This window comes from Rutidosis leptorrhynchoides, chromosome 10 (genome assembly GCF_046630445.1).
Source record: "Rutidosis leptorrhynchoides isolate AG116_Rl617_1_P2 chromosome 10, CSIRO_AGI_Rlap_v1, whole genome shotgun sequence".
Classification (NCBI taxonomy): Eukaryota; Viridiplantae; Streptophyta; class Magnoliopsida; order Asterales; family Asteraceae; genus Rutidosis; species Rutidosis leptorrhynchoides.
This window is the reverse complement of record NC_092342.1, coordinates 55,175,341-55,184,098: the sequence shown is the minus strand read 5'-3', so window position 1 is coordinate 55,184,098 and position 8,758 is coordinate 55,175,341. Positions and strand designations below refer to the sequence as shown.

The 8,758-nt window shown below is 28.8% G+C and overlaps 1 non-coding gene across 1 annotated transcript; it reads left to right on the top strand.

The window, feature by feature from the left end:
• Positions 1 to 7,734: 7,734 nt before the first annotated feature.
• LOC139873718 (small nucleolar RNA R71) lies at positions 7,735 to 7,841 on the top strand. The gene has a single exon (XR_011767445.1). It is a non-coding gene; the product is annotated as a small nucleolar RNA R71 (small nucleolar RNA).
• Positions 7,842 to 8,758: the final 917 nt, after the last annotated feature.

Below are 8,758 nucleotides of genomic sequence, written 5' to 3'. Positions count from 1 at the left end.
TCTGATGAAATCTTTAGCGAATACCTTGCTTCTGACTCCAATTCTTGCGAACAAATTTTCTTCACCATCCTTCGATATTAGAAATTCCAAAATATCATCGTATCTTTCATTATAAATATCTTCCACATTTCTGAAGATATTGTCATAACTATTCTTATCTGAAATCATTAATCTCTTCGTGTTATCAGTGTTACATCATATAGAAACTGTTAGTTTCTATATTCTGTAAACTATCAAGTTTAAACTATGAATGTTATTGAAGTAGTGTTGGGAACTGAAGCATGAGTTAGTATAATATAATGACACTTGATCAACGTGATTATACTACAGTAAGTCATGCTGAGTTCTAATGGGACGTGATGATTCACAGATCATAACGTCATCACATACCATGTTACATAACTCTTTCATTCTGCTTAACTTCTGAACATATCAAGAAAGTATATGCTTGATAGTTCCATTCTCAGTGATTCTGGTAATTTGACAAATCAAATTGTGTGATTACGTTCCTTCTTGTTTAGAACATTAAGTTCATTCGAAACTCCATACTTAGGAATTCTGGACCGTTACTCGCTTTACTAGAGGTCGAGAAGAGAATAAAAAGGCAAAGAGCTCCAATATATAAGAGAAATTATAAAGCCCAATAACAACACGGAGGTTATAAACTGTGGATATTAATACGAATAGCAATATAAAGGCACGGTATAATTAAGAATAGTATCATCCCAAGATAATAGTAGAAGTAAACAGATTCTTCTGGTGGAAGATTAAAAAGAAGGATGACAGAAATGTTAATTAGGAAAATATCAAGGATTAGAATTGGATGAAGCATTTTCACAATCTTTTAGAAGTAAGAATTAAGAATGAATATATAGGAATGATGAAAATGATGGAACGGAAGAAGTTCATTTATAGTGGGAATACCAGACAAAGCAATCGAGGCAGATGATAGCATTTAATTAAAGAGATCTTAAATGCAATAAAGCCATAAGAATCAGATCTTATAGATTTCCAAAGATTTTCTTTAAATCCCTTGAATTCCGGAATTCAACCTTGTTTACGTCAAAAGCTAAGGAAAATCTTATTTTCTTCAATTCACTCTTTTGCGATAGATTCATTCGTATTCTTAGAATAATCGAATTATTTTAGCATTATTATTCAATGCTGATAAACCTCTAATTATCAACTCATATTGGTCATGAAAACATTTTTATTGTTAGCCATGACCACCTCACTCAAATTTCGGGACGAAATTTCTTTAACGGGTAGGTACTGTGATGACCCGGGAATTTTTGACCAAATTTAAACTTAATCTTTATATGATTTCAACATGATAAGCAAAGTCTGTTAAGTTGAGTTTCAAAATGTTTGAACTGTATTTCATGAATGCATTTGACCTTGACTATTTCCGACGATTCACGAACAATTAATTGTAATTAAATATGTATATATATGTATATATATATAAATGTAAGAATGTATAATAATTTAAAATTTATAAAATATAATATAAACATAAGTGTATATATTAAGTTGAATTAATACAATACCATTTAACCATTTGAATTAAATATGTAATGTAATATACAAAAATCATTAAGATATTACTAAAATAAAAATATACAGATATATATATATATGAATCCTATATACAATTAATATAATATGTATACTGTAATAAATCTATACACATAAATATATGGGAATTCTATGTATAAGTATTATTATATATAATAATTCAATTATATATTATATAATCAATAAACCTTACATAAGTAGTAAATGATAAAATTAATATATTAAATGTAATTACAAGTTTAATTATAGTTATTACATTATTTTTATTATTAATAATAATATCAGTACTATTGACATTATTAAAATTATAATAAGAAATTTGATATATTTGATTTGTTATAGCATTATTATTATTAATATTATTGTTACCATGGTTAATATTATTATAACTAGTAGAAAAATTATAATTTTAGATGTTATGATTAATGATTAATATTAGAATTATTATTAGATATTTTTATTACTATTACCATTAAGAATCATTATTATAAAAGTAATACTATTTATTTTAATTATCATTAGTAATATCATTTTTAATATTATTATAAGTAGTGTTATTACTAATATTAGTGATATCATTTTTATTATGAGTATTATTACTAAAATTATTAACATTATCATTTTTAGTAACATTAGTATTTATTATTATTATTAATATATTTATTATTACTGTTGTAGATATTATTATCATTAAGAATTATTATTGTTATTAGAAAATAATACAATTATTTATTATTAATAATATTATTAATATCAATTTTTTTTGTGTTTGTTAGTTAATATTAATATTAATATTATTATTAATTCTATTATTAATATAATTAGAATTTTAATTATTATTAATATAATTATAGTTATTATTTATAAAAATCGTACGTATAGAAGCAATTCAAGTGTGCATTTTAATCATGCTGTAGAAATTTTGTTTTAAGTCTCCAATTCAGTACCAATTGATTCCATTCAAACAAACACAGACAAAATTTGTTAAAGGTCTTTATCTGCTTTGTTCTAATTGTGTTTTGTTACCCTTTGTTTTCTTTCCCCTGGCTTAATTATCCATCGATATATTTAGCTGTAAAATAAATCTGTTCTTGGACAAGTGATTAATAAAATCGTTATTTTCTTCTCTATAATTAGTTACAGCTAATTTTCCTACAGGATCAAAATCGCATATATTTTTTTTTCTTTTTTCTTCGATAGTCTCTGTTCGTATTTTTTTTACCCATAAATTGAAATTTAATCCTACTTCAAAATCAATAAAAGAGAAGTTGTTAGGAATCTTCAAGGCAAACTTCCTGCAAAATCTGGCATTCCATTTCTTCTTATCAAGCATCAATTTGTGAGTCAAAGTAATTATCCAAAAAGTCAAAGATTTTGTTCATAGGGAAAATTCGAATTTGTTTCTAAATTTTAAGTTAAATTGATGATTTAGAATGTTTCCATGAATGTTTTGTAAACTAATTCATGTTATAAACATTGGCTAATACGAGATCAATATCAGAATCAAATTTAAAAAAAAAAAAAAAGTAAACAGCGACGGCAGTCTTGTTCTTCTTATTTTTTTTTTATTTTTTTTTCCTTTCAAATTAGTTAAATTAAAACACAATTAGAAATCGATTTCCTATTTTTATTACAAATTTAAAACAAATAATATAGTGATGGTGAGAACTCTGGTCGAATTATTCAAGAAGAAGAAGAAGAAGAATTTAAAACACATAAGGTATGGTTATATATATGTGGTCTGTGTTATAACTCAGAAAAACATGATGGATTGAATGGTTAAGGCGTTTGTTGGGTTAGCGGGAGGTCTAGGGTTCGAGTCCCATCTTCTACAGTTTAATTGTTTTTAAGGCTACAAAGGTATAATTTAACATTATCATTATTTTTATTGTTATTATTATTGTTATTATTATTATTATTATTATTAACATGATTAAGATTATTAAGATTATTAATATTATTATCATTAATATTAAGAATTTGAATCATTTTATAAATATTAGTATTATCAATATGGTTATAATTATTAATATTATCAATACTAATATTATCGTTATTGTAGTATTATTATTATTATTATTGTATTATTATTATTAGTATTATTAGAATCATTATTAATATATGTATTATCATTATTATAGTTATTATGATTATTATTATTACTAGTTACTAGTATTATGAAAATAATATAAATTATTATTATGTCCATAAATGTTAGTATTAGTAACATTCTATAATTTTTAGTATTATCATTATGTATTACTATTATTATCATTATCAATAATGTTAACAAATCATTAAAAGTATTATTATTAATAAGTATCAGGAATATTATTTATTATTGTTATTACCGCTAATATAAGTAGTAGTTACTAACTATTATTATTATCGTTATCATAACCCTAGTTACAATTATAATTATTATTATTAACATTGTTATTATTAATATTAATATCAAAAATAGGTATTATTATTAAATAACATGGTTATTAATATTACCTTTATTAATCTCAAAAACTATTTTTTTTACAGATAAACATTTTTTTTCATAAAATATACTTAATACGTATACTAAAATTATATTAAAATTTCACATAACTGTATATATATATATATATATATATATATATATATATATATATATATCAAAATTACTTATATTATTTAAATAAATACTTACAAATAGCAAACTATCGATTTGTAAATATAATATTAAATAAGTATGGATATATTAATATAGCTATATAAATAACAACCATTTTGAATAAAAAACACAAACTAAATATATAATATATAAATTAAGATATAATAAATTGTTCGATTACGATTATGCGTTTTAATATATATACAAATGATATAGGTTTGTGAATCCGAGGCCAACCCTATACTTATTCAATGTCGTCATATGTATTTTTACTACAAAATACATTAGGTGAGTTTCATTTGCTCCCTTTTACTCATTACATTTTTGGGCTGAGAATACATGCACTGTTTTAATAACTGTTTTACAATATTTATATGCGTGAGTTTCATTTGCTCCCTTTTACTCTTTACATTTTTGGGCAGAGAATACATGCAAATGCTTTATTAATTGTTTTACAAATTTATATGCGTGAGTTTCATTACTCCCTTTTTAAATGCTTTTGCAATATATATTTTTGGGACTGAGAATACATGCGCTGCTTTTATAAATGCTTTACGAAATAGACACAAGTAATTGAAACTACATTATATGGTTGAATTATTGAAATCGAATATGCCCCTTTTTATTAAGTCTGGTAATCTAAGAATTAGGGAACAGACACCCTAATTGACGCGAATAGTAAAGATAGATCTATTGGGCCTAACAAACCCCATCCAAAGTATCGGATGCTTTAGTACTTCGAAATTTATATCGTGTCCGAAGGAGGATCCCGGAATGATGGGGATATTCTTATATGCATCTTGTTAATGTCGGTTACCAGGTGTTCAATCCATATGAATGATTATTTTTGTCTCTATGCATGGGACGTATACTTATGAGAAATGAAATTCTTGTGGTCTATTAAAATGATGGAAATGATTATTTATGTTAAACTAATGAACTCACCAACCTTTTGGTTGACACTTTAAAGCATGTTTATTCTCAGGTACAAAAGAAATCTTCCGCTGTGCATTTGCTCATTTTAGAGATATTACTTGGAATCATTCATGACATATTTCAAAAGACGTTGCATTCGGGTCGTTGAGTTCATCAAGATTATTATTAAGTCAATTATAGTTAGATATATTATGAAATGGTATGTATGCCGTCAACTTTCGATGTAATGAAAGATTGTCTTTTCAAAAACGAATGCAATGTTTGTAAAACGTATCATATAGAGGTCAAGTACCTCGCGATGTAACCAACTGTTGTGAATCATTTATAATCGATATGGACTTCATCCGGATAGATTAGGACGGGTCTTTACACAGAAATTGGATAAATTAAACCTGCTCTAGCAGTTTAATTATTTCTTTCTTAACAACATCTTGCATATTTGGATTTAGTCTTCGTTGGCGTTGCACATAAGTTTTATGACCTTCTTCCATAAGGATTTTATGTGTGCAATATGAAGGACTTATGCCTTTAATATCATGAATCTTCCATGCAATAGCTGGTTTATGAGCTTTTAGCACAGAAATGAGTTGAGATTTTTCATTTTCAGTAAGAGAAGATGATATTATTACAGGTAATTCAGATTCACCGTGTAAATAAGCGTATTCCAAATGGTTTGGAAGTGGCTTTAACTCTAATGTCGGTGGTTCTTCTATCGACGATTTGTATCGATATCTGTCTTCCTCTTTTAGCATTTGAATTTCTTCTGTTGTTGGTTCATATCCATTAGCCATGAGTGCGGCTAACATTTCAGCTTCATTAATTGATTCAGTTCCTTCTCCTAAAGAACATTCTCCTGTTCCTTGTAATTCTGGAAATTCTTCTAACAATTCTGCATGTGAATCTATAGTTTGAATATAATAACATGTATCATCTGCAGATTGCGGTTGTTGCATGGCTCTATCAACTGAAAAGGTAACACTCTCATCCTCTATACTTAGGGTCAGTTTTTTACCGAACACATCTATTATTGCTTTAGTCGTATTTAAGAATGGTCTTCCTAATATAAGAGGAACTCGAGAATCTTCTTCCATGTCCAGAATAACAAAATCTACTGGAAATACTAAAGTACCAACTTTAACTAGCATGTTCTCCATTATCCCTCTAGGATATTTTACTGATCGATCGGCTAGTTGTATGCTTATTCTTGTTGGTTTCAATTCTCCAAGGTCTAGTTTAGCGTATAGTGAATACGGCATTAGATTTATACTAGCACCTAAATCTGCCAATGCTTCTATTGAACTAAGACTACCCAGAAAACATGGAATTGTGAAACTTCCTGGATCTGATAATTTTTCTGGTATCTTATTCAACAACACTGCAGAACAATTAGCATTCATAGTAACATCCGAAAGTTGTTCCATTTTCTTTCTATTTGTGATTAGATCTTTCAGAAATTTAGCATATCTGGGCATTCCTGAAATTACATCAATGAAAGGAAGATTTACATTTATTTGTTTAAACATATCCAAGAATTTGGATTGCTCGGCTTCAAGTCTTTCTTTTCTCATTTTACTCGGGTAAGGAAGTGGTGGTTAGAATGGTTTAATATAAGGTTTAGTCTAAACTGTATTATCTTCATTAACCTTTTCAACTACCGGTTCTGTTTCCTTATCTTGCTCAGGTTGTGGTTCTTGTGGAGTAGGAATAGAGTCATCAGAAATTACAGGTATTTCAGGTGGTTTAAGTGTAATACCACTTCTTGTGGTAATGGCTTTAGCTGTTTCATTCCGGGGGTTAGCATTTGTATCGCTAGGTAGACTTCCCGGTTTTCTTTCACCTATCAACCTTGCTAGGTTACTTACTTCTTGTTCCAAATTTTGGATAGAAGCTTGTTGATTTTTAAATGCTTGAGCATTTTTTCATTGGTTTGTTTCTGAGATGTGAAAAATTGAGTTTGAGATTCAACTAGCTTCGACATCATATCTTCTAAATTTGGCTTTTTATCATCGGTTTGTGGTGGTTTGTTTTGAAAAATAGGTCTTTGCTGATTGTAAGTATTGTTGGATACTTGTTGATTGCTAGGGCCTTATTGGTTGTTGTATGGAACATTTCGGTTATAATTCTGGTTTTGATTGTAGATTGGTCTTGGCGGTTGATAATTATTCTGATAATTATTTTCAGGCCTTTGGTTCATGTATGAAACATTCTCTCTTTGTTCCATTGTTTGTTCAATACTGAGACAATCTTTTGTCAAATGTGGTCCGCCACACTGCTCATAACTAATTCGTATTGAGTGAATATCCTTAGTCATCTTTTCCATTCGTTTCTCGACAGCATCTATCTTTACGGAAATGGAATCAAAGTCATGGCTAGAATCGGCTCTAGCCGCTTTAGATGATCTAACGATATCTTTTTCTTGATGCCACTTATGTGAGTGGGAAGCAGTGTTATCAATAATTTTGTAAGCTTCAGTTGCGGTTTTCTTCATAATGGAACCACCAGCTGCTATATCGATGTCTTTTCTTGTAGTGATGTCGCATCCTTGGTAGAATATTTGTACTATTTGATAAGTGTCTAAACCATGTTGCGAACATTCTCTCAATAACTTTCCAAATCTTGTCCACGCTTCATATAAAGTTTCATTCGGCTTTTGTGTAAAAGTAACAATTTCTCCTTGAAGTCTCACAGCTTTAGATGCCGGAAAGAATTGTTTAAGAAAATTTTCAACTAAGACGTCCCATGTATCAATCGCCCCTTCAGGTATTGATTCTAACCAATCTTTGGCTTCTCCCTTTAAAGTCCAGGGAAATAACATGAGATATATCTGTTCATCCTCCACTTCTCGGATTTTAAATAGAGTACAGATCCTATTAAATGTTCGAAGATGTTCGTTTGGATCTTCCTTCGGCGCACCACTAAATTGGCATTGATTAGTTACCATGTGTAGGATTTGTCCTTTGATTTCATAATCTGGCGCATTAATGTCTGGTTGAGTAATTGTGTGACCTTGGCCAGTGCGTTTAGCTCTCATTCGGTCTTCCATACTTAGAGGTTTCAGATTCTCCATGATTGAATTTGTTGAATCTGAATCACTAGAGGATTCTGATTTAATGGTTTCTTCCTCGACAATCTCTGGATGAGTGATTTGTGGTTCAGGAGGAATGATTAGTGGTTCAGGATCTCTGAATTGTCCCTGAATATCCTCCGGGTTCACAATTGTGAGGTCGGGTTCAAAAAATGGATTATCGGAAATTTGAATTGGAGTACTTGGTCGACTGAATGACGATTCTAAAGAAAAATCAACGGCAACAATATTGGCTAGATGTCTTGATCGAGTTACAGGTGGTGAACGTATAAAAGGTGGTGAACGTTTTGCTCGGTGCATTCACTGAATATCCTATTAGTTATAAAAATAAAAATTATATAAGTTATCAAATTAATAGACTTTTCTGATTTTGTCCACGTTTCGAATAGCCAATAGATGCAGCAGGTAGCCAGGACCCTTTAAATCGGAAGCCCACAACTCGCCACTAACAAATTCAACTATTACTACAAACCAGAAAATTTTGGATGTCTATCAATTTAACCACTTAAAATAAT